The sequence below is a fragment of the Scyliorhinus torazame genome, chromosome 3 (assembly GCF_047496885.1).
Source record: "Scyliorhinus torazame isolate Kashiwa2021f chromosome 3, sScyTor2.1, whole genome shotgun sequence".
NCBI lineage: Eukaryota > Metazoa > Chordata > Chondrichthyes > Carcharhiniformes > Scyliorhinidae > Scyliorhinus > Scyliorhinus torazame.
In genome coordinates, this window is record NC_092709.1 from 1,090,376 (window position 1) to 1,114,837 (window position 24,462).

Genomic DNA, 24,462 nt, shown 5'->3' on the forward strand with positions numbered 1-24,462 from the left:
GGTGGAATTCTATAATAAGTTTCACTGCTGGTGAGGATATTTAATGAAGCACAAGACAAGGGAGTCCTCCCCCGAACAATGTCGCAGGCCTCGATTTCATTGATCCTCAAACGGGAGGAGGATCCGGAGCAATGTGGGTCATACATGTCGATTTCTCTATTGAATGTGGACGCTAAACTGCTGGCTAAAATACTGGCCCGGATAGAGGAATGTGTCCCGGGGGTGATAGGGGAAGACCAGACTGGATTTGTAAAGTGCAGCCAACTCAAGGCCAATGTTCGAAGGCCTTTAAATGTTATTATGATGCCCTTGGAAGGAAGGGAGATGGAGGTGATGGTAGTGATGGATGTGGAGAATGCTTTTGATCGGGTGGAGTGGGATTAGCTGTGGGAGGCGCTGGGAAGGTTTGGGTTTGGTGAGGGCTTTATTGACTGGGTGCGGTTGCTCTATCAGGCACCAGTAGCGAGTGTGCGTACGGACTGGCTGAGGTCAGGGTATTTTAAACTACACCGAGGGACAAGGCAAGGGTGCCCCCTCTCCCCGTTACTGTTTGCTCTGGCCATAGCTTTCGGTATCTGGGAATCCAGATGGTCCGGGAATGAGAGACACTGCACAAGTTGAACCTATCCCGGCTGGTAGAACAAATCAAAGGGGACTTTAAGAGATGGGACATGCTGCCGCTATCACTGGCGGGGAGGGGTACAGACCGTGAAAATGACGGTCCTCCCCCAGATTTCTGTTTGTCTTTCAGTGCCTCCCCATCTTCATCCCTAAGGCCTTTTTCAAGCGGGTGAATAAGATTATTTTGGGCTTTGTGTGGGCGTAAAAAACACGCGAGTGAAGAAAGTGTTGCTGGAGTGCAGTCGGGGGGAGGGTGGGTTGGCGCTGCCGAAGTTCTGCAATTACTACTGGGGGGGATAATATAGCCATGATTAGGAAGTGGGTAATGGGGGAGGGGTCGGTATGGGAGCGGATGGAGGCAGCGTCATGTAAAGACACCAGTTTGGGAGCACTGATATCGGCACCTCTTCCGTTCTCGCCGGCCCGATACGCCACAAGTCCGGTGGTAGTGGCGACTCTGAGAACCTGGGGGCAATGGAGGAGATATAAGAGAGTGGAGGGAGCATCGATTTGGACCCCGATTAATAATAACCATCGGTTTGTACCGGGTAGGCTGGTTGGTGGGTTCCAGGGATGGCAAAGGACAGGAATTAGGAGGATGGGGGATGTATTTATAGATGGAGTTTGCCCCAGCTTGAAAGCCTTGGGGGATAAATTTGAATTGCCAGCAGGGAATGGGTTTCGGTATTTGCAGGTGCGAGACTTTCTGAGAAAAGAGGTGCCGGCCTTTCCGCTGCTGACGCCACGGGGGATACAGGATAGAGTAGTTTCCAGTACCTGGGTGGGAGAGGGGAAGGAATCGAATAATTACCAGGAGCTTTCGGAGGCGGAGGAAACTCCGATGGAGGAGCTCAAGGGCAAGTGGGAGGACGAGCTCGGAGAAGAGATAGAGGCAGGTCTAAGGGCTGATGCCCTAAGCACGGTTAATACATCCTCATCATGTGCCAGGCTTAGCCTGATACAATTTAAGGTAGTCCACCGGGCACACATGACAGCGGCTAGGATGAGCACATTTTTCGGGGTAGAAGACAGGTGTGCGAGGTGCTCTCAGTTCCCCCCCGTCGCTCTCCGTTCCCCCCCTCGCTCTCCGTTCCCCCCCTCGCTCTCCGTTCCCCCCCTCGCTCTCCGTTCCCCCCCTCGCTCTCCGTTCCCCACCCTCGCTCTCCGTTCCCCCCCTCGCTCTCCCGTTCCCCCCCTCGCTCTCCGTTCCCCCCCTCGCTCTCCGTTCCCCCCCCTCGCTCTCCGTTCCCCCCCTCGCTCTCCGTCCGTTCCCTCCCCCTCGCTCTCTCGTTCCCCCCCTCGCTCTCTCCGTTCCCCTCCCTCGCTCTCTCCGTTCCCCCCCCTCGCTCTCTCCGTTCCCCCCCTCGCTCTCTCCGTTCCCCCCCTCGCTCTCTCCGTTCCCCCCCTCGCTCTCCGTTCCCCCCCGCTCTCTCCGTTCCCCCCCTCGCTCTCTCCGTTCCCCCCCCTCGCTCTCTCCGTTCCCCCCTCGCTCTCTCCGTTCCCCCCCTCGCTCTCTCCGTTCCCCCCCCTCGCTCTCTCCGTTCCCCCCCCTCGCTCTCTCCGTTCCCCCCCTCGCTCTCTCCGTTCCCCCCCCTCGCTCTCTCCGTTCCCCCTCGCTCTCTCCGTTCCCCCCCTCGCTCTCTCCGTTCCCCCCCTCGCTCTCTCCGTTCCCCCCCCTCGCTCTCTTCCGTTCCCCCCCCTCGCTCTCTCCGTTCCCCCCCCTCGCTCTCTCCGTTCCCCCCCTCGCTCTCTCCGTTCCCCCCCTCGCTCTCTCCGTTCCCCCCCTCGCTCTCCGTTCCCCCCCTCGCTCTCCGTTCCCCCCCCTCGCTCTCTCCGTTCCCCCCCTCGCTCTCTCCGTTCCCCCCCTCGCTCTCTCCGTTCCCCCCCCTCGCTCTCTCCGTTCCCCCCCTCGCTCTCTCCGTTCCCCCCCCTCGCTCTCTCCGTTCCCCCCCCTCGCTCTCTCCGTTCCCCCCTCGCTCTCTCCGTTCCCCCCCTCGCTCTCTCCGTTCCCCCCCCTCGCTCTCTCCGTTCCCCCCCTCGCTCTCTCCGTTCCCCCCCTCGCTCTCTCCGTTCCCCCCCCTCGCTCTCTCCGTTCCCCCCCTCGCTCTCTCCGTTCCCCCCCTCGCTCTCTCCGTTCCCCCCCTCGCTCTCTCGTTCCCCCCTCGCTCTCTCCGTTCCCCCCCTCGCTCTCTCCGTTCCCCCCCTCGCTCTCTCCGTTCCCCCCCTCGCTCTCTCCGTTCCCCCCTCGCTCTCTCCGTTCCCCCCTCGCTCTCTCCGTTCCCCCCTCGCTCTCTCCGTTCCCCCCCTCGCTCTCTCCGTTCCCCCCCTCGCTCTCTCCGTTCCCCCCCTCGCTCTCTCCGTTCCCCCCTCGCTCTCTCCGTTCCCCCCTCGCTCTCTCCGTTCCCCCCTCGCTCTCTCCGTTCCCCCCCTCGCTCTCTCCGTTCCCCCCCTCGCTCTCTCCGTTCCCCCCCTCGCTCTCTCCGTTCCCCCCCTCGCTCTCTCCGTTCCCCCCCCTCGCCTCTCTCCGTTCCCCCCCTCGCTCTCTCCGTTCCCCCCCTCGCTCTCTCCGTTTCCCCCCCTCGCTCTCTCCGTTCCCCCCCTCGCTCTCTCCGTTCCCCCCCTCGCTCTCTCCGTTCCCCCCCTCGCTCTCTCCGTTCCCCCCTCGCTCTCTCCGTTCCCCCCTCGCTCTCTCCGTTCCCCCCCTCGCTCTCTCGTTCCCCCCCTCGCTCTCTCCGTTCCCCCCCTCGCTCTCTCGTTCCCCCCCTCGCTCTCTCCGTTCCCCCCCTCGCTCTCTCCGTTCCCCCCCTCGCTCTCTCCGTTCCCCCCCTCGCTCTCTCCGTTCCCCCCCTCGCTCTCTCCGTTCCCCCCTCGCTCTCTCCGTTCCCCCCCTCGCTCTCTCCGTTCCCCCCCTCGCTCTCTCCGTTCCCCCCCTCGCTCTCTCCGTTCCCCCCCCTCGCTCTCTCCGTTCCCCCCCTCGCTCCTCTCCGTTCCCCCCCTCGCTCTCTCTCCGTTCCCCCCCCTCGCTCTCTCCGTTCCCCCCCTCGCTCTCTCTCCGTTCCCCCCCTCGCTCTCTCCGTTCCCCCCTCGCTCTCTCCGTTCCCCCCCCTCGCTCTCTCCGTTCCCCCCCTCGCTCTCTCCGTTCCCCCCCCTCGCTCTCTCCGTTCCCCCCTCGCTCTCTCCGTTCCCCCCTCGCTCTCTCGTTCCCCCCCTCGCTCTCTCCGTTCCCCCCCTCGCTCTCTCCGTTCCCCCCCTCGCTCTCTCCGTTCCCCCCCTCGCTCTCTCCGTTCCCCCCCTCGCTCTCCGTCCCCCTCGCTCTCGTTCCCCCCCTCGCTCTCTCCGTTCCCCCCCTCGCTCTCTCCGTTCCCCCCCCTCGCTCTCTCCGTTCCCCCCTCGCTCTCTCCGTTCCCCCTCGCTCTCTCCGTTCCCCCCCTCGCTCTCTCCGTTCCCCCCCTCGCTCCTCTCCGTTCCCCCCCTCGCTCTCTCCGTTCCCCCCTCGCTCTCTCCGTTCCCCCCCTCGCTCTCCCGTTCCCCCCCCTCGCTCTCTCCGTTCCCCCCCTCGCTCTCTCCGTTCCCCCCCTCGCTCTCTCCGTTCCCCCCTCGCTCTCTCCGTTCCCCCCCTCGCTCTCTCCGTTCCCCCCCTCGCTCTCTCCGTTCCCCCCCTCGCTCTCTCCGTTCCCCCCCTCGCTCTCTCCGTTCCCCCCCTCGCTCTCTCCGTTCCCCCCTCGCTCTCTCCGTTCCCCCCCTCGCTCTCTCCGTTCCCCCCCCTCGCTCTCTCCGTTCCCCCCCTCGCTCTCTCCGTTCCCTTCCCCTCTCCGTTCCCTTCCCCTCTCCGTTCCCTTCCCCTCTCCGTTCCCTTCCCCTCTCCGTTCCCTCCCCCTCTCCCGTTCCCTCCCTCACTCTCTCCATTCCCTTCCCCTCTCCATTCCCTCCCTCACTCTCTCCATTCCCTCCCCTCTCCATTCCCTCCCCTCTCCATTCCCTCCCTCACTCTCTCCATTCCCTTCCCCTCTCCATTCCCTCCCTCACTCTCTCAGTTCCCTCTCTCTCCATTCCTCCTCTCTTCCTTCTCTCCATTCCCTTCTCTCGCCATCCCCTCAGTCTCTCCAATCCCTCACTCTTCATTCACTCCATTCCCTCATTCACTCCATTACCTCCCTCTCTCCATTTTCTCAGTCTCTCCATTCCCCACCTTCTCTCTCTCTCTCTGGGGCACGTGGTTTTCCGCACCTCAGCCTCGCAGCGCCGCGGAGACAGGTGAGGGGAGAGGAGCGGAGGCCGAGACCGGGGGGGAGAGAACAGTGGGATCCCTTTGTAGAGAGAGAGGCCCGCACCCGGGCCAGCGGGGACCCCCCTTCTCCATTACCCCCCCCTCCCCCCCCCCCACCCCCTCTCGCATCCCCCCCACCCCCTCTCGCATCCCCCCCCACCCCCTCTTCTCCCCCCCCCCCCCCCCTCTCGCATCCCCCCCCACCCCCTCTTCTCCCCCCCCACCCCCTCTCGCATCCCCCCCACCCCCTCTCGCATCCCCCCCACCCCCTCTCGCATCCCCCCCACCCCCTCTCGCATCCCCCCCACCCCCCTCTCGCATCCCCCCCACCCCCTCTCGCATCCCCCCCACCCCCTCTCGCATCCCCCCCACCCCCTCTCGCATCCCCCCCACCCCCTCTTCTCCCCCCCCCCCACCCCCCCTCTCGCTCCCCCCCACCCCCTCTCGCATCCCCCACCCCTCGCATCCCCCACCCCCTCTCGCATCCCCCCCACCCCCTCTCGCATCCCCCCACCCCCTCTCGCATCCCCCCACCCCCTCTCGCATCCCCCCACCCCCTCTCGCATCCCCCCACCCCCTCTCGCATCCCCCCACCCCCTCTCGCATCCCCCCACCCCCTCTCGCATCCCCCCACCCCCTCTCGCATCCCCCCCACCCCCTCTCGCATCCCCCCCACCCCCTCTCGCATCCCCCCCACCCCCTCTCGCATCCCCCCCACCCCTCTCGCATCATCCCCCCACCCCCTCTCGCATCCCCCCCACCCCTCTCGCATCCCCCCCACCCCCTCTCGCATCCCCCCCACCCCCTCTCGCATCCCCCCCACCCCCTCTCGCATCCCCCCCACCCCCTCTCGCATCCCCCCCACCCCCTCTCGCATCCCCCCCACCCCCTCTCGCATCCCCCCCACCCCCTCTCGCATCCCCCCACCCCCTCTCGCATCCCCCCCACCCCCCTCTCGCATCCCCCCCACCCCCTCTCGCATCCCCCCCACCCCCCTCTCGCATCCCCCCCACCCCCTCTCGCATCCCCCCACCCCCTCTCGCATCCCCCCACCCCCTCTCGCATCCCCCCACCCCCTCTCGCATCCCCCACCCCTCTCGCATCCCCCCCACCCCCTCTCGCATCCCCCCCACCCCCTCTCGCATCCCCCCCCACCCCCTCTCGCATCCCCCCCACCCCCTCTCGCATCCCCCCCACCCCCTCTCGCATCCCCCCACCCCCTCTCGCATCCCCCCCACCCCTCTCGCATCCCCCCCACCCCCTCTCGCATCCCCCCACCCCCTCTCGCATCCCCCCCACCCCCTCTCGCATCCCCCCCACCCCCTCTCGCATCCCCCCCACCCCCTCTCGCATCCCCCCCACCCCCTCTCGCATCCCCCCACCCCCTCTCGCATCCCCCCACCCCCTCTCGCATCCCCCCACCCCCTCTCGCATCCCCCCCACCCCCTCTCGCATCCCCCCCACCCCCTCTCGCATCCCCCCCACCCCCTCTCGCATCCCCCCCACCCCCTCTCGCATCCCCCCACCCCCTCTCGCATCCCCCCACCCCCTCTCGCATCCCCCCCACCCCCTCTCGCATCCCCCCCACCCCCTCTCGCATCCCCCCCACCCCCTCTCGCATCCCCCCCACCCCCTCTCGCATCCCCCCACCCCCTCTCGCATCCCCCCACCCCCTCTCGCATCCCCCCCACCCCCTCTCGCATCCCCCCCACCCCCTCTCGCATCCCCCCCACCCCCTCTCGCATCCCCCCCACCCCCTCTCGCATCCCCCCACCCCCTCTCGCATCCCCCCCACCCCCTCTCGCATCCCCCCCACCCCCTCTCGCATCCCCCCCACCCCCCTCTCGCATCCCCCCCACCCCCTCTCGCATCCCCCCCACCCCCTCTCGCATCCCCCCACCCCCTCTCGCATCCCCCCACCCCCTCTCGCATCCCCCCCACCCCCTCTCGCATCCCCCCCACCCCCTCTCGCATCCCCCCCACCCCCTCTCGCATCCCCCCCACCCCCTCTCGCATCCCCCCCACCCCCTCTCTCCATCCCCCCCACCCCCTCTCGCATCCCCCCCACCCCCTCTCGCATCCCCCCCACCCCCTCTCGCATCCCCCCACCCCCTCTCGCATCCCCCCCACCCCCTCTCGCATCCCCCCCACCCCCTCTCGCATCCCCCCCCACCCCCCTCTCGCATCCCCCCCACCCCCTCTCGCATCCCCCCCACCCCCTCTCGCATCCCCCCCACCCCCTCTCGCATCCCCCCCCACCCCCTCTCGCATCCCCCCCACCCCCTCTCGCATCCCCCCCACCCCCTCTCGCATCCCCCCACCCCCTCTCGCATCCCCCCCACCCCCTCTCGCATCCCCCCCACCCCCTCTCGCATCCCCCCCACCCCCTCTCGCATCCCCCCCACCCCCTCTCGCATCCCCCCCACCCCTCTCGCATCCCCCCCACCCCCTCTCGCATCCCCCCACCCCCTCTCGCATCCCCCCCCACCCCCTCTCGCATCCCCCCCACCCCCTCTCGCATCCCCCCCACCCCCTCTCGCATCCCCCCCACCCCCTCTCGCATCCCCCCCACCCCCTCTCGCATCCCCCCCACCCCCTCTCGCATCCCCCCACCCCCTCTCGCATCCCCCCCACCCCCTCTCGCATCCCCCCCACCCCCTCTCGCATCCCCCCCACCCCCTCTCGCATCCCCCCCACCCCCTCTCGCATCCCCCCCACCCCCTCTCGCATCCCCCCCACCCCCCTCTCGCATCCCCCCCCACCCCCTCTCGCATCCCCCCCACCCCCTCTCGCATCCCCCCCACCCCCTCTCGCATCCCCCCCACCCCCTCTCGCATCCCCCCCACCCCCTCTCGCATCCCCCCCACCCCCTCTCGCATCCCCCCACCCCCTCTCGCATCCCCCCACCCCCTCTCGCATCCCCCCCACCCCCTCTCGCATCCCCCCCACCCCCTCTCGCATCCCCCCCACCCCCTCTCGCATCCCCCCCACCCCCTCTCGCATCCCCCCCACCCCCTCTCGCATCCCCCCCCACCCCCCTCTCGCATCCCCCCACCCCCTCTCGCATCCCCCCCACCCCCTCTCGCATCCCCCCCACCCCCTCTCGCATCCCCCCACCCCCTCTCGCATCCCCCCCACCCCCTCTCGCATCCCCCCCCACCCCCCCTCTCGCATCCCCCCCACCCCCTCTCGCATCCCCCCACCCCCTCTCGCATCCCCCCCACCCCCTCTCGCATCCCCCCCACCCCCTCTCGCATCCCCCCCACCCCCTCTCGCATCCCCCCCACCCCCTCTCGCATCCCCCCCACCCCCTCTCGCATCCCCCCCACCCCCCTCTCGCATCCCCCCCCACCCCCTCTCGCATCCCCCCCACCCCTCTCGCATCCCCCCACCCCCTCTCGCATCCCCCCCCACCCCCCTCTCGCATCCCCCCCCACCCCCTCTCGCATCCCCCCCACCCCCTCTCGCATCCCCCCCACCCCCCTCTCGCATCCCCCCCACCCCCTCTCGCATCCCCCCCACCCCCTCTCGCATCCCCCCCACCCCCTCTCGCATCCCCCCCACCCCCTCTCGCATCCCCCCCACCCCCTCTCGCATCCCCCCCACCCCCTCTCGCATCCCCCCCCACCCCCCCTCGCATCCCCCCCCACCCCCCTCTCGCATCCCCCCCACCCCCTCTCGCATCCCCCCACCCCCTCTCGCATCCCCCCCACCCCCTCTCGCATCCCCCCCACCCCCTCTCGCATCCCCCCCACCCCCTCTCGCATCCCCCCCACCCCCTCTCGCATCCCCCCCACCCCCTCTCGCATCCCCCCCACCCCCCTCTCGCATCCCCCCCACCCCTCTCGCATCCCCCCCACCCCCTCTCGCATCCCCCCCACCCCTCTCGCATCCCCCCACCCCCTCTCGCATCCCCCCCACCCCCTCTCGCATCCCCCCCACCCCCTCTCGCATCCCCCCCCACCCCCTCTCGCATCCCCCCCACCCCCTCTCGCATCCCCCCACCCCCTCTCGCATCCCCCCCACCCCCTCTCGCATCCCCCCACCCCCTCTCGCATCCCCCCCACCCCCTCTCGCATCCCCCCACCCCCTCTCGCATCCCCCCCACCCCCTCTCGCATCCCCCCCACCCCCTCTCGCATCCCCCCCACCCCCTCTCGCATCCCCCCCACCCCCTCTCGCATCCCCCCACCCCCTCTCGCATCCCCCCCACCCCCTCTCGCATCCCCCCACCCCCTCTCGCATCCCCCCCACCCCCTCTCGCATCCCCCCCACCCCCTCTCGCATCCCCCCCACCCCCTCTCGCATCCCCCCCACCCCCTCTCGCATCCCCCCCACCCCCTCTCGCATCCCCCCCACCCCCTCTCGCATCCCCCCCACCCCCTCTCGCATCCCCCCCACCCCCTCTCGCATCCCCCCCACCCCCTCTCGCATCCCCCCCACCCCCTCTCGCATCCCCCCCACCCCCTCTCGCATCCCCCCCACCCCCTCTCGCATCCCCCCCACCCCCTCTCGCATCCCCCCCACCCCCTCTCGCATCCCCCCCACCCCCTCTCGCATCCCCCCCACCCCCTCTCGCATCCCCCCCACCCCCTCTCGCGTCCCCCCCACCCCCTCTCGCGTCCCCCCCACCCCCTCTCGCGTCCCCCCACCCCCTCTCGCGTCCCCCCCACCCCCTCTCGCGTCCCCCCCACCCCCTCTCGCGTCCCCCCCACCCCCTCTCGCGTCCCCCCCACCCCCTCTCGCGTCCCCCCCACCCCCTCTCGCGTCCCCCCCACCCCCTCTCGCGTCCCCCCCACCCCCTCTCGCGTCCCCCCACCCCCTCTCGCGTCCCCCCCACCCCCTCTCGCGTCCCCCCCACCCCCTCTCGCGTCCCCCCCACCCCCTCTCGCGTCCCCCCCACCCCCTCTCGCGTCCCCCCCACCCCCTCTCGCGTCCCCCCCACCCCCTCTCGCGTCCCCCCCACCCCCTCTCGCGTCCCCCCCACCCCCTCTCGCGTCCCCCCCACCCCCTCTCGCGTCCCCCCCACCCCCTCTCGCGTCCCCCCCACCCCCTCTCGCGTCCCCCCCACCCCCTCTCGCGTCCCCCCCACCCCCTCTCGCGTCCCCCCCACCCCCTCTCGCGTCCCCCCCACCCCCTCTCGCGTCCCCCCCACCCCCTCTCGCGTCCCCCCCACCCCCTCTCGCGTCCCCCCCACCCCCTCTCGCGTCCCCCCCACCCCCTCTCGCGTCCCCCCCACCCCCTCTCGCGTCCCCCCCACCCCCTCTCGCGTCCCCCCCACCCCCTCTCGCGTCCCCCCCACCCCCTCTCGCGTCCCCCCCACCCCCTCTCGCGTCCCCCCCACCCCCTCTCGCGTCCCCCCCACCCCCTCTCGCGTCCCCCCCACCCCCTCTCGCGTCCCCCCCACCCCCTCTCGCGTCCCCCCCACCCCCTCTCGCGTCCCCCCCACCCCCTCTCGCGTCCCCCCCACCCCCTCTCGCGTCCCCCCCACCCCCTCTCGCGTCCCCCCCACCCCCTCTCGCGTCCCCCCCACCCCCTCTCGCGTCCCCCCCACCCCCTCTCGCGTCCCCCCCACCCCCTCTCGCGTCCCCCCCACCCCCTCTCGCGTCCCCCCCACCCCCTCTCGCGTCCCCCCCACCCCCTCTCGCGTCCCCCCCACCCCCTCTCGCGTCCCCCCCACCCCCTCTCGCGTCCCCCCCACCCCCTCTCGCGTCCCCCCCACCCCCTCTCGCGTCCCCCCCACCCCCTCTCGCGTCCCCCCCACCCCCTCTCGCGTCCCCCCCACCCCCTCTCGCGTCCCCCCCACCCCCTCTCGCGTCCCCCCCACCCCCTCTCGCGTCCCCCCCACCCCCTCTCGCGTCCCCCCCACCCCCTCTCGCGTCCCCCCCACCCCCTCTCGCGTCCCCCCCACCCCCTCTCGCGTCCCCCCCACCCCCTCTCGCGTCCCCCCCACCCCCTCTCGCGTCCCCCCCACCCCCTCTCGCGTCCCCCCCACCCCCTCTCGCGTCCCCCCCACCCCCTCTCGCGTCCCCCCCACCCCCTCTCGCGTCCCCCCCACCCCCTCTCGCGTCCCCCCCACCCCCTCTCGCGTCCCCCCCACCCCCTCTCGCGTCCCCCCCACCCCCTCTCGCGTCCCCCCCACCCCCTCTCGCGTCCCCCCCACCCCCTCTCGCGTCCCCCCCACCCCCTCTCGCGTCCCCCCCACCCCCTCTCGCGTCCCCCCCACCCCCTCTCGCGTCCCCCCCACCCCCTCTCGCGTCCCCCCCACCCCCTCTCGCGTCCCCCCCACCCCCTCTCGCGTCCCCCCCACCCCCTCTCGCGTCCCCCCCACCCCCTCTCGCGTCCCCCCCACCCCCTCTCGCGTCCCCCCCACCCCCTCTCGCGTCCCCCCCACCCCCTCTCGCGTCCCCCCCACCCCCTCTCGCGTCCCCCCCACCCCCTCTCGCGTCCCCCCCACCCCCTCTCGCGTCCCCCCCACCCCCTCTCGCGTCCCCCCCACCCCCTCTCGCGTCCCCCCCACCCCCTCTCGCGTCCCCCCCACCCCCTCTCGCGTCCCCCCCACCCCCTCTCGCGTCCCCCCCACCCCCTCTCGCGTCCCCCCCACCCCCTCTCGCGTCCCCCCCACCCCCTCTCGCGTCCCCCCCACCCCCTCTCGCGTCCCCCCCACCCCCTCTCGCGTCCCCCCCACCCCCTCTCGCGTCCCCCCCACCCCCTCTCGCGTCCCCCCCACCCCCTCTCGCGTCCCCCCCACCCCCTCTCGCGTCCCCCCCACCCCCTCTCGCGTCCCCCCCACCCCCTCTCGCGTCCCCCCCACCCCCTCTCGCGTCCCCCCCACCCCCTCTCGCGTCCCCCCCACCCCCTCTCGCGTCCCCCCCACCCCCTCTCGCGTCCCCCCCACCCCCTCTCGCGTCCCCCCCACCCCCTCTCGCGTCCCCCCCACCCCCTCTCGCGTCCCCCCCACCCCCTCTCGCGTCCCCCCCACCCCCTCTCGCGTCCCCCCCACCCCCTCTCGCGTCCCCCCCACCCCCTCTCGCGTCCCCCCCACCCCCTCTCGCGTCCCCCCCACCCCCTCTCGCGTCCCCCCCACCCCCTCTCGCGTCCCCCCCACCCCCTCTCGCGTCCCCCCCACCCCCTCTCGCGTCCCCCCCACCCCCTCTCGCGTCCCCCCCACCCCCTCTCGCGTCCCCCCCACCCCCTCTCGCGTCCCCCCCACCCCCTCTCGCGTCCCCCCCACCCCCTCTCGCGTCCCCCCCACCCCCTCTCGCGTCCCCCCCACCCCCTCTCGCGTCCCCCCCACCCCCTCTCGCGTCCCCCCCACCCCCTCTCGCGTCCCCCCCACCCCCTCTCGCGTCCCCCCCACCCCCTCTCGCGTCCCCCCCACCCCCTCTCGCGTCCCCCCCACCCCCTCTCGCATCCCCCCCACCCCCTCTCGCATCCCCCCCACAATAAAAAAAATACATAAACCATTCTGTCAGCAAAAGGTGGTGAAATTTGAATTCAATTAAAATTCTGGAATTGGAAGTCTCATGATGAACTTGACGCCATTGTCGATTGTTGTCAAAATCCACCTGGTTCACTATTGATCTTAAGGGAAGGAAATCTGTCGGCCTTACCCGGTCTGGTAAGAACTCCTGATCAACAGCAATTTGGTTGAATCTTGGATGACCTCAGGGATGGACAGTAAATGCTGGCCCAGCCAGCGACGCTCATATCCCATAAATCACCCTATCAACATGGCCCCAATAAACCCCATAAACCATAGTCAACTTCGCCCCAATAAACCCCCAAAAACCATTGTCAACATGGCCCCGAATAAACCCCATAAACCATCATCAACATGGCCCCGAATAAACCCCATAAACCATCATAAACATGGCCCCGAATAAACCCCATAAACCATCGTCAACATGGCCCCAAATAAACCCCATAAACCATCATCAACATTGCCCTGAATAAACCCCATAAACCATCGTCAACATGGCCCTGAATAAACCCCATAAACCATCGTCAACATGGCCCCAATAAACCCCATAAACCATCATCAACATGGCCCCGAATAAACCCCATGAACCAATGTGTCAACATGGTCCTGATAATCTCAGTTGCCAATGTCTCTGTCCCCTTAGCCCTTACCATTTTTCACCTGCCAAACCCGTCACTTGTCTTACCCTTTCATTACCCCCTCCCCACCCCCCCCAAACTTGCTTATTCTCCACCCTGCCAATCTTCTGCATTCCCCCAATCTGCTCCATTTCCTGTAGTTCTCTACCTTTCCTCTTTAACTCCTGTTCGGCGTGACTCATCTTTGTACATTTGATTTCGGCTATGAGATTTACTGTTGCTTGATCTGTCACTGTTAGTATGATGGTAAAAGCTGTTACCTCTTGAGTTTCTGCCATTTTTGTTTCTTGTGTGAGATTCTATATTGAGTAGTGATGTAAAGGAAAAAGACCAAATTGGTGCCAATTTTGCATCAGTGGGAAGCCTTTACCATTTGTTGCTGTTTAATATGCTTGTTGCCAATTCAATACACAGCTTGATAAGAACTCTCCAGTATTTGTATGACCACATTCTTTATAATGTGGTGTAAAACAGGAAATTCTGGATACACATCAAATCCATCAGTGTCTTTAACGAGAACAGAGTTGAACTTTTCAGGTGTAGGACTTCAGTAGAATTTGTGTAGCAAATATTGGATCTGCAGTGAATGTCTTTTTGGGTTCAGTGCTGTTGTCTCATCCTCTGTAGAAACCCCCACCTTCTTATGATTAGGAGTTTCCCTTTTACAGCCCTATCCAAAACGAAGATATGTGAACTGTGTAGAGTCATTCATGTATAGAGAAAGGACATTCAGCCCATTGAGTTCATGCTGGCTCTTGAGAACAATCCAGTCAGTCCCATTCCCCAGTTCTTTTCCTGCTTCTGAAAGTTTATTTCCTTCAAATGCCCATCCAATTTCTTTCTGAAATCATTTATCTTCCCCACTTCCAGCACCTTTGTAGGCAGCAAGTTCCGGGTCATTACCACTTGCTGTGTGAAAAGAAAAAGTTCTTCCTTGCATATCGTCTTCATCCCTCGCCTAAAGCCTGAAATTGGTGTCCTTGTACCACCTGCTAGGCGGAAGGCTTTTTTTGTCCACCGTACCTATACCTCTCATAATCTTGTACACCTATATCAAATCTCCCCACAATGTCATTTGCTGCCAAGAAAACAATTCCAAATTCTCCAAATGAACTTTGTAGTTAAGTTTCCTCATCCCCTGAACCATTCTCTGCACTTTCTCAAGGACTCCTTCATTCTACAGTGTGGTGACCAGAACAAGTTATAATTTCCCTTTTGGGGCCTAACTAGAGATTTATCGAAATTCAGCATGACCTCCATGCCTTTGTACTCAGTACCTCTGTTAATGAAGCCAAATATCCCACATGCCTTTCCAGCTAACCACTCTCTCAATATGTCCCTGCCAATGATCGATAATCTCTCGCGGTGCTATGTTGTTTTCCTATCCTACAAAAAAAAACACTGGGCATTCTAGTTTGACCAGATCAATTGAACACCAAGTGGCTGATTTGATTTCTGTGTATCATTATGAATTATTGATAAAAGTTTATGCCTCAATGCTTCAGTGATTGAGCTGAATCCATTTGATGCACAACCTGAATATGTTTTTAAAATTCAGGTGGGCGGCATGTGGCGCAGTGGTTAGCACTGGGACTAAGGCACTGAGGAACCGGGTTTGAAGCCAGGCCCTGGGTCACTGTCCATGTGGAGTTTGCACATTCTCCCCATGTCTGCGTGGATTTCACCCCCACAACCCAAAAATGTGCAGGTTACGTGGATTGGCCACGCTAAATTGCCTCTTATTTGGAAAAAAATATAATTGGGTACTTTAAATTTATATTTAAAAAAAAAAAAATTAGGTTAATGTTCAGGTCAGAAAGCCCTCTGTGGGGTGAGGAGGAGTGGTGTTGGGGTGGTGGTCAGCTCAATTCAATACAAACCAATACCAAGTGGAGTTCTGATACTAAAAGATACCCGCTCATGTTTGGAAAACAAAACACAATTATGCCTTTGATCTTTTGGCGATTGGTCCTTTTAATAAAGATTTGAAGGAGTTTACAGTCATTTTTACTGCGAGCCCAAAATGTTTTCACTTAAAAGGAAGTTGCTTGTTGTATCTTAAGAACTTTTGGATGCTTTATTGTAACTATTTTCTGATTTTCTAATGGGTTACATCAAAGATGTTGATGAAATGGAGGGAACTCTCTATCCTGTAGTTATGATTTAGCAAGTGCAGGTGGACATTATTCCGAGCACCAAGCTTTGCTAAATTTAGGCCTTTCTTAATTACTGATATTTGTGATGTTAAAATACATGACGGGTACACAAAAAACATTATCTTTTACAACTTTTCATTATCCACTTTCCCCATTGACGCTCTTTATACTGCACTGCAGTCCTACGATGCACGCTGAAACTTCAGGACAGTGTTACTGACGCTTGTTCAGGCTCCAGTTCAGCGTTTATTGATGAAGCTTACCACTGGGTTGTGGGTACTGTTGATGTCCGAGTGCTGTGATGAGGGGGCCTGTTGATCTCCCAGTGCCGTGGTGAGGGTGCTTGTTGATGTTCCAGTGCCTTGTTTTGGGTGCTTGTTGATGTTCCAGTGCTGTGACGAGGGTGTGGCGGATCCAGGGAGGGCCCGGTGGCGGACCCAGGGAGGGCCCGGTGGCGGACCCAGGGAGGGCCCGGTGGCGGACCCAGGGAGGGCCCGGTGGCGGACCCAGGGAGGGCCCGGTGGCGGACCCAGGGAGGGCCCGGTGGCGGACCCAGGGAGGGCCCGGTGGCGGACCCAGGGAGGGCCCGGTGGCGGACCCAGGGAGGGCCCGGTGGCGGACCCAGGGAGGGCCCGGTGGCGGACCCAGGGAGGGCCCGGTGGCGGACCCAGGGAGGGCCCGGTGGCGGACCCAGGGAGGGCCCGGTGGCGGACCCAGGGAGGGCCCGGTGGCGGACCCAGGGAGGGCCCGGTGGCGGACCCAGGGAGGGCCCGGTGGCGGACCCAGGGAGGGCCCGGTGGCGGACCCAGGGAGGGCCCGGTGGCGGACCCAGGGAGGGCCCGGTGGCGGACCCAGGGAGGGCCCGGTGGCGGACCCAGGGAGGGCCCGGTGGCGGACCCAGGGAGGGCCCGGTGGCGGACCCAGGGAGGGCCCGGTGGCGGACCCAGGGAGGGCCCGGTGGCGGACCCAGGGAGGGCCCGGTGGCGGACCCTTGTCGATGGGCCCACTGCCGGACCCTTGTCGATGGGCCCACTGCCGGACCCTTGTCGATGGGCCCACTGCCGGACCCTTGTCGATGGGCCCACTGCCGGACCCTTGTCGATGGGCCCACTGCCGGACCCTTGTCGATGGGCCCACTGCCGGACCCTTGTCGATGGGCCCACTGCCGGACCCTTGTCGATGGGCCCACTGCCGGACCCTTGTCGATGGGCCCACTGCCGGACCCTTGTCGATGGGCCCACTGCCGGACCCTTGTCGATGGGCCCACTGCCGGACCCTTGTCGATGGGCCCACTGCCGGACCCTTGTCGATGGGCCCACTGCCGGACCCTTGTCGATGGGCCCACTGCCGGACCCTTGTCGATGGGCCCACTGCCGGACCCTTGTCGATGGGCCCACTGCCGGACCCTTGTCGATGGGCCCACTGCCGGACCCTTGTCGATGGGCCCACTGCCGGACCCTTGTCGATGGGCCCACTGCCGGACCCTTGTCGATGGGCCCACTGCCGGACCCTTGTCGATGGGCCCACTGCCGGACCCTTGTCGATGGGCCCACTGCCGGACCCTTGTCGATGGGCCCACTGCCGGACCCTTGTCGATGGGCCCACTGCCGGACCCTTGTCGATGGTCCCACTGCCGGACCCTTGTCGATGGTCCCACTGCCGGACCCTTGTCGATGGTCCCACTGCCGGACCCTTGTCGATGGTCCCACTGCCGGACCCTTGTCGATGGTCCCACTGCCGGACCCTTGTCGATGGTCCCACTGCCGGACCCTTGTCGATGGTCCCACTGCCGGACCCTTGTCGATGGTCCCACTGCCGGACCCTTGTCGATGGTCCCACTGCCGGACCCTTGTCGATGGTCCCACTGCCGGACCCTTGTCGATGGTCCCACTGCCGGACCCTTGTCGATGGTCCCACTGCCGGACCCTTGTCGATGGTCCCACTGCCGGACCCTTGTCGATGGTCCCACTGCCGGACCCTTGTCGATGGTCCCACTGCCGGACCCTTGTCGATGGTCCCACTGCCGGACCCTTGTCGATGGTCCCACTGCCGGACCCTTGTCGATGGTCCCACTGCCGGACCCTTGTCGATGGTCCCACTGCCGGACCCTTGTCGATGGTCCCACTGCCGGACCCTTGTCGATGGTCCCACTGCCGGACCCTTGTCGATGGTCCCACTGCCGGACCCTTGTCGATGGTCCCACTGCCGGACCCTTGTCGATGGTCCCACTGCCGGACCCTTGTCGATGGTCCCACTGCCGGACCCTTGTCGATGGTCCCACTGCCGGACCCTTGTCGATGGTCCCACTGCCGGACCCTTGTCGATGGTCCCACTGCCGGACCCTTGTCGATGGTCCCACTGCCGGACCCTTGTCGATGGTCCCACGTGCGTGAGCCGGTGCGGCGGCCGGGATGCCCGTGCGTGAGCCGGTGCGGCGGCCGGGATGCCCGTGCGTGAGCCGGTGCGGCGGCCGGGATGCCCGTGCGTGAGCCGGTGCGGCGGCCGGGATGCCCGTGCGTGAGCCGGTGCGGCGGCCGGGATGCCCGTGCGTGAGCCGGTGCGGCGGCCGGGATGCCCGTGCGTGAGCCGGTGCGGCGGCCGGGATGCCCGTGCGTGAGCCGGTGCGGCGGCCGGGATGCCCGTGCGTGAGCCGGTGCGGCGGCCGGGATGCCCGTGCGTGAGCCGGTGCGGCGGCCGGGATGCCCGTGCGTGAGCCGGTGCGGCGGCCGGGATGCCCGTGCGTGAGCCGGTGCGGCGGCCGGGATGCCCGTGCCATAATGCGGGTGCTTGCTGGGTGCTTGTTGATGATCCATTGCTGTGTAGATGTTGAGGATCCGGGCCCCGGCCGAGGATCCGGGGCCGCATTGCAGGTGCTTGTTGAACAACCAGTGCCGTGTCCATGTTCCAGTGCCATATTGTGGGTGCATGTTGATAATCCAGTGCTGTGTTGAGGATGACCGTTGACATTCCAGGGCCGTGTTGAGGATGCTTGTTGATGTTCCGGTGCCGTGTTGAGGGTTCTTGTTGATGTTCCGGTGCCGTGTTGAGGATGTTTGTCGACGTTCCAGTGCCGTGTTGAGGATGTTTGTCGACGTTCCAGTGCCGTGTTGAGGGTTGCCTGTTCCATGTCCCTAAAGCTGGGTTGCGGGCCCTATTTGCTGTCACAATGCAGTTTGATTTTTACATGCTGTGATGTGGGTGCTTGTTCATATTCCAGTGCCGTGTTGAGGGTGCTTGTTGATGTTCCAATGCCGTGTTGAGGGTGCTTGTTGATGTTCCAGTGCCGTGTTGACGGTGCTTGTTCATATTCCAGTGCCGTGTTGAGGGTGCTTGTTGATGTTCCAATGCCGTGTTGAGAGTGCTTGTTGATGTTCCAGTGCCGTGTTGAGGGTGCTTGTTGAAGTTGCAGTACCGTGTTGAGGGTGCTTGTTGATGTTCCAGTGCCGTGTTGAGGGTGCTTGCTGATGTTCCAGTGCCGTGTTGAGGGTGCTTGTTGAAGTTGCAGTGCCGTGTTGAGGGTGCTTGTTGAAGTTCCAGTGCCGTGTTGAGGGTGCTTGTTGATGTTGCAGTGCCGTGTTGACGGTGCTTGTTGAAGTTGCAGTGCCGTGTTGAGGGTGCTTGTTGATGTTCCAGTGCCGTGTTGAGGGTGCTTGTTGAAGTTGCAGTGCCGTGTTGAGGGTGCTTGCTGATGTTCCAGTGCCGTGTTGAGGGTGCTTGCTGATGTTCCAGTGCCGTGTTGAGGGTGCTTGTTGATGTTCCAGTGCCGTGTTGAGGGTGCTTGTTGATGTTCCAGTGCCGTGTTGAGGGTGCTTGTTGATGTTGCAGTGCCGTGTTGACGGTGCTTGTTGATGTTCCAGTGCCGTGTTGAGGGTGCTTGTTGATGTTCCAGTGCCGTGTTGAGGGTGCTTGTTGATGTTCCAGTGCCGTGTTGAGGGTGCTTGTTGATGTTGCAGTGCCGTGTTGACGGTGCTTGTTGATGTTGCAGTGCCGTGTTGAGTGTGCTTGTTGATGTTGCAGTGCCGTGTTGACGGTGCTTGTTGAAGTTCCAATGCCGTGTTGAGGGTGCTTGTTGATGTTCCAGTGCCGTGTTGAGTGTGCTTGTTGATGTTGCAGTGCCGTGTTGACGGTGCTTGTTGAAGTTCCAATGCCGTGTTGACAGTGCTTGTTGATGTTGCAGTGCCGTGTTGAGGGTGCTTGTTGATGTTCCAGTGCCGTGTTGAGGGTGCTTGTTGATGTTCCAGTGCCGTGTTGAGGGTGCTTGTTGATGTTGCAGTGCCGTGTTGACGGTGCTTGTTGATGTTGCAGTGCCGTGTTGACGGTGCTTGTTGATGTTCCAGTGCCGTGTTGAGGGTGCTTGTTGATGTTCCAGTGCCGTGTTGAGGGTGCTTGTTGATGTTGCAGTGCCGTGTTGAGTGTGCTTGTTGATGTTGCAGTGCCGTGTTGACGGTGCTTGTTGATGTTCCAGTGCCGTGTTGAGGGTGCTTGTTGATGTTCCAGTGCCGTGTTGAGGGTGCTTGTTGATGTTGCAGTGCCGTGTTGAGTGTGCTTGTTGATGTTGCAGTGCCGTGTTGACGGTGCTTGTTGAAGTTCCAATGCCGTGTTGACGGTGCTTGTTGATGTTCCAATGCCGTGTTGAGTGTGCTTGTTGAAGTTCCAGTGCCGTGTTGACGGTGCTTGTTGATGTTCCAGTGCCGTGTTGAGGGTGCTTGTTGATGTTCCAGTGCCGTGTTGAGGGTGCTTGTTGATGTTCCAATGCCGTGTTGAGGGTGCTTGTTGAAGTTCCAATGCCGTGTTGACGGTGCTTGTTGATGTTCCAGTGCCGTGCTGAGAGTACTTGTTGATGTTCCAGTGCCGTGTTGAGTGTGCTTGTTGATGTTCCAGTGCCGTGTTGACGGTGCTTGTTGATGTTCCAGTGCCGTGCTGAGAGTACTTGTTGATGTTCCAGTGCCGTGTTGAGGGTGCTTGTTGATGTTCCAGTGCCGTGTTGAGGGTGCTTGTTGATGTTCCAATGCCGTGTTGACGGTGCTTGTTGATGTTCCAGTGCCGTGTTGAGAGTGCTTGTTGATGTTCCAATGCCGTGTTGACGGTGCTTGTTGATGTTCCAGTGCCGTGCTGAGAGTACTTGTTGATGTTCCAGTGCCGTGTTGAGTGTGCTTGTTGATGTTCCAGTGCCGTGTTGACGGTGCTTGTTGATGTTCCAGTGCCGTGCTGAGAGTACTTGTTGATGTTCCAGTGCCGTGTTGAGGGTGTTGGTGATGTTCCAGTGCCGTGTTGAGGGTGCTTGTTGATGTTCCAATGCCGTGTTGAGGGTGCTTGTTGATGTTCCAATGCCGTGTTGACGGTGCTTGTTGATGTTCCAGTGCCGTGTTGACGGTGCTTGTTGATGTTCCAGTGCCGTGTTGAGAGTGCTTGTTGATGTTCCAGTGCCGTGTTGAGGGTGCTTGTTGATGTCCCAGTGCCGTGTTGACGGTGCTTGTTGAAGTTCCAGTGCCGTGTTGACGGTGCTTGTTGATGTTCCAATGCCGTGTTGAGGGTGCTTGTTGATGTTCCAGGGCCGTGTTGACGGTGCTTGTTGATGTTCCAATGCCGTGTTGAGGGTGCTTGTTGATGTTCCAGTGCCGTGTTGAGGGTGCTTGTTGATGTTCCAATGCCGTGTTGAGGGTGCTTGTTGATGTTCCAGTGCCGTGTTGAGGGTGCTTGTTGATGTTCCAGTGCCGTGTTGAGGGTGCTTGTTGATGTTCCAATGCCGTGTTGAGGGTGCTTGTTGATGTTCCAGTGCCGTGTTGAGGATGCTTGTTGATGTTCCAGTGCCGTGTTGACGGTGCTTGTTGATGTTCCAATGCCGTGTTGACGGTGCTTGTTGATGTTCCAATGCCGTGTTGAGGGTGCTTGTTGATGTTCCAATGCCGTGTTGACGGTGCTTGTTGATGTTCCAATGCCGTGTTGAGGGTGCTTGTTGATGTTCCAATGCCGTGTTGACGGTGCTTGTTGATGTTCCAGTGCCGTGTTGACGGTGCTTGTTGATGTTCCAATGCCGTGTTGAGGATGCTTGTTGATGTTGCAGTGCCGTGTTGACGGTGCTTGTTGATGTTCCAATGCCGTGTTGACAGTGCTTGTTGATGTTCCAATGCCGTGTTGAGGGTGCTTGTTGATGTTCCAGTGCCGTGTTGACGGTGCTTGTTGATGTTCCAGTGCCGTGTTGAGGGTGCTTGTTGATGTTCCAGTGCCGTGTTGACGGTGCTTGTTGAAGTTCCAATGCCGTGTTGAGGGTGCTTGTTGATGTTCCAGTGCCGTGTTGAGGGTGCTTGTTGCTGTTCCAATGCCGTGTTGAGGGTGCTTGTTGCTGTTCCAATGCCGTGTTGAGGGTGCTTGTTGCTGTTCCAATGCCGTGGTGAGTGTGCTTGTTGATGTTGCAGTGCCGTGTTGAGGGTGCTTGTTGATGTTCCAGTGCCGTGTTGAGGGTGCTTGTTGATGTTCCAATGCCGTGTTGACGGTGCTTGTTGAAGTTCCAGTGCCGTGTTGAGAGTACTTGTTGATGTTGCAGTGCCGTGTTGACGGTGCTTGTTGATGTTGCAGTGCCGTGTTGAGGGTGCTTGTTGAAGTTCCAATGCCGTGTTGACGGTGCTTGTTGATGTTGCGGTGCCGTGTTGAGTGTGCTTGTTGATGTTGCAGTGCCGTGTTGAGGGTGCTTGTTGAAGTTCCAGTGCCGTGTTGAGGGTGCTTGTTGATGTTCCAGTGCCGTGTTGAGGGTGCTTGTTGCTGTTCCAATGCCGTGTTGAGGGTGCTTGTTGAAGTTCCAGTGCCGTGTTGAGGGTGCTTGTTGATGTTGCAGTGCCGTGTTGAGGGTGCTTGTTGATGTTCCAATGCCGTGTTGAGGGTGCTTGTTGAAGTTCCAATGCCGTGTTGACGGTGCTTGTTGAAGTTCCAGTGCCGTGTTGAGGGTGCTTGTTGATGTTGCAGTGCCGTGTTGACGGTGCTTGTTGATGTTCCAATGCCGTGTTGAGGGTGCTTGTTGAAGTTCCAATGCCGTGTTGACGGTGCTTGTTGAAGTTCCAGTGCCGTGTTGAGGGTGCTTGTTGATGTTCCAGTGCCGTGTTGAGGGTGCTTGTTGATGTTGCAGTGCCGTGTTGACGGTGCTTGTTGATGTTCCAGTGCCGTGTTGAGGGTGCTTGTTGATGTTCCAATGCCGTGTTGACGGTGCTTGTTGAAGTTCCAGTGCCGTGTTGAGAGTACTTGTTGATGTTGCAGTGCCGTGTTGAGAGTGCTTGTTGATGTTCCAGTGCCGTGTTGAGGGTGCTTGTTGATGTTCCAGTGCCGTGTTGAGGGTGCTTGTTGATGTTGCAGTGCCGTGTTGAGGGTGCTTGTTGAAGTTCCAATGCCGTGTTGACGGTGCTTGTTGAAGTTCCAGTGCCGTGTTGAGGGTGCTTGTTGAAGTTCCAATGCCGTGTTGAGGGTGCTTGTTGAAGTTCCAATGCCGTGTTGAGGGTGCTTGTTGAAGTTCCAATGCCGTGTTGAGGGTGCTTGTTGATGTTCCAATGCCGTGTTGACGGTGCTTGTTGATGTTGCAGTGCCGTGTTGAGGGTGCTTGTTGATGTTCCAATGCCGTGTTGACGGTGCTTGTTGATGTTGCAGTGCCGTGGTGAGTGTGCTTGTTGATGTTCCAGTGCCGTGTTGAGGGTGCTTGTTGAAGTTCCAATGCCGTGTTGAGGGTGCTTGTTGATGTTCCAATGCCGTGTTGAGGGTGCTTGTTGATGTTCCAATGCCGTGTTGACGGTGCTTGTTGATGTTGCAGTGCCGTGGTGAGTGTGCTTGTTGATGTTCCAGTGCCGTGTTGAGGGTGCTTGTTGCTGTTCCAATGCCGTGTTGACGGTGCTTGTTGAAGTTCCAGTGCCGTGTTGAGGGTGCTTGTTGATGTTCCAGTGCCGTGTTGAGGGTGCTTGTTGAAGTTCCAATGCCGTGTTGACGGTGCTTGTTGAAGTTCCAGTGCCGTGTTGAGGGTGCTTGTTGATGTTCCAGTGCCGTGTTGAGGGTGCTTGTTGATGTTCCAGTGCCGTGTTGACGGTGCTTGTTGAAGTTCCAGTGCCGTGTTGAGGGTGCTTGTTGATGTTCCAGTGCCGTGTTGAGGGTGCTTGTTGAAGTTCCAATGCCGTGTTGACGGTGCTTGTTGAAGTTCCAGTGCCGTGTTGAGGGTGCTTGTTGATGTTGCAGTGCCGTGTTGAGGGTGCTTGTTGATGTTCCAGTGCTGTGTTGAGGGTGCTTGTTGATGTTCCAGTGCCGTGTTGAGGGTGCTTGTTGAAGTTGCAGTGCCGTGTTGAGAGTGCTTGTTGATGTTGCAGTGCCGTGTTGAGGGTGCTTGTTGATGTTCCAGTGCCGTGTTGAGGGTGCTTGTTGATGTTCCAGTGCCGTGTTGAGGGTGCTTGTTGATGTTGCAGTGCCGTGTTGACGGTGCTTGTTGATGTTGCAGTGCCGTGTTGACGGTGCTTGTTGATGTTCCAGTGCCGTGTTGAGGGTGCTTGTTGATGTTCCAGTGCCGTGTTGAGGGTGCTTGTTGATGTTGCAGTGCCGTGTTGAGTGTGCTTGTTGATGTTGCAGTGCCGTGTTGACGGTGCTTGTTGATGTTCCAGTGCCGTGTTGAGGGTGCTTGTTGATGTTCCAGTGCCGTGTTGAGGGTGCTTGTTGATGTTGCAGTGCCGTGTTGAGTGTGCTTGTTGATGTTGCAGTGCCGTGTTGACGGTGCTTGTTGAAGTTCCAATGCCGTGTTGACGGTGCTTGTTGATGTTCCAATGCCGTGTTGAGTGTGCTTGTTGAAGTTCCAGTGCCGTGTTGACGGTGCTTGTTGATGTTCCAGTGCCGTGTTGAGGGTGCTTGTTGATGTTCCAGTGCCGTGTTGAGGGTGCTTGTTGATGTTCCAATGCCGTGTTGAGGGTGCTTGTTGAAGTTCCAATGCCGTGTTGACGGTGCTTGTTGATGTTCCAGTGCCGTGCTGAGAGTACTTGTTGATGTTCCAGTGCCGTGTTGAGTGTGCTTGTTGATGTTCCAGTGCCGTGTTGACGGTGCTTGTTGATGTTCCAGTGCCGTGCTGAGAGTACTTGTTGATGTTCCAGTGCCGTGTTGAGGGTGCTTGTTGATGTTCCAGTGCCGTGTTGAGGGTGCTTGTTGATGTTCCAATGCCGTGTTGACGGTGCTTGTTGATGTTCCAGTGCCGTGTTGAGAGTGCTTGTTGATGTTCCAATGCCGTGTTGACGGTGCTTGTTGATGTCCCAGTGCCGTGTTTAGGATGATTGTTGAAGTTCCAGTG

General features: G+C 62.9%; 1 protein-coding gene across 3 annotated transcripts in view; it reads left to right on the plus strand.

Moving 5' to 3' along the window:
* Positions 1-24,462, plus strand: part of LOC140408242 (polycomb group RING finger protein 3) — a 942,343-nt gene that overhangs the window by 7,029 nt on the left and 910,852 nt on the right. The window contains exon 1 of one of the 3 annotated variants that reach the window (XM_072495183.1): positions 4,849-4,875. The exons of the other annotated variants lie outside the window; for them this stretch is intronic. The gene's annotated coding sequence lies outside the window, so the exon portion shown is untranslated. Of the gene's footprint in view, positions 1-4,848; positions 4,876-24,462 lie in introns of those variants that run through there. 3 annotated transcript variants of the gene reach the window in all.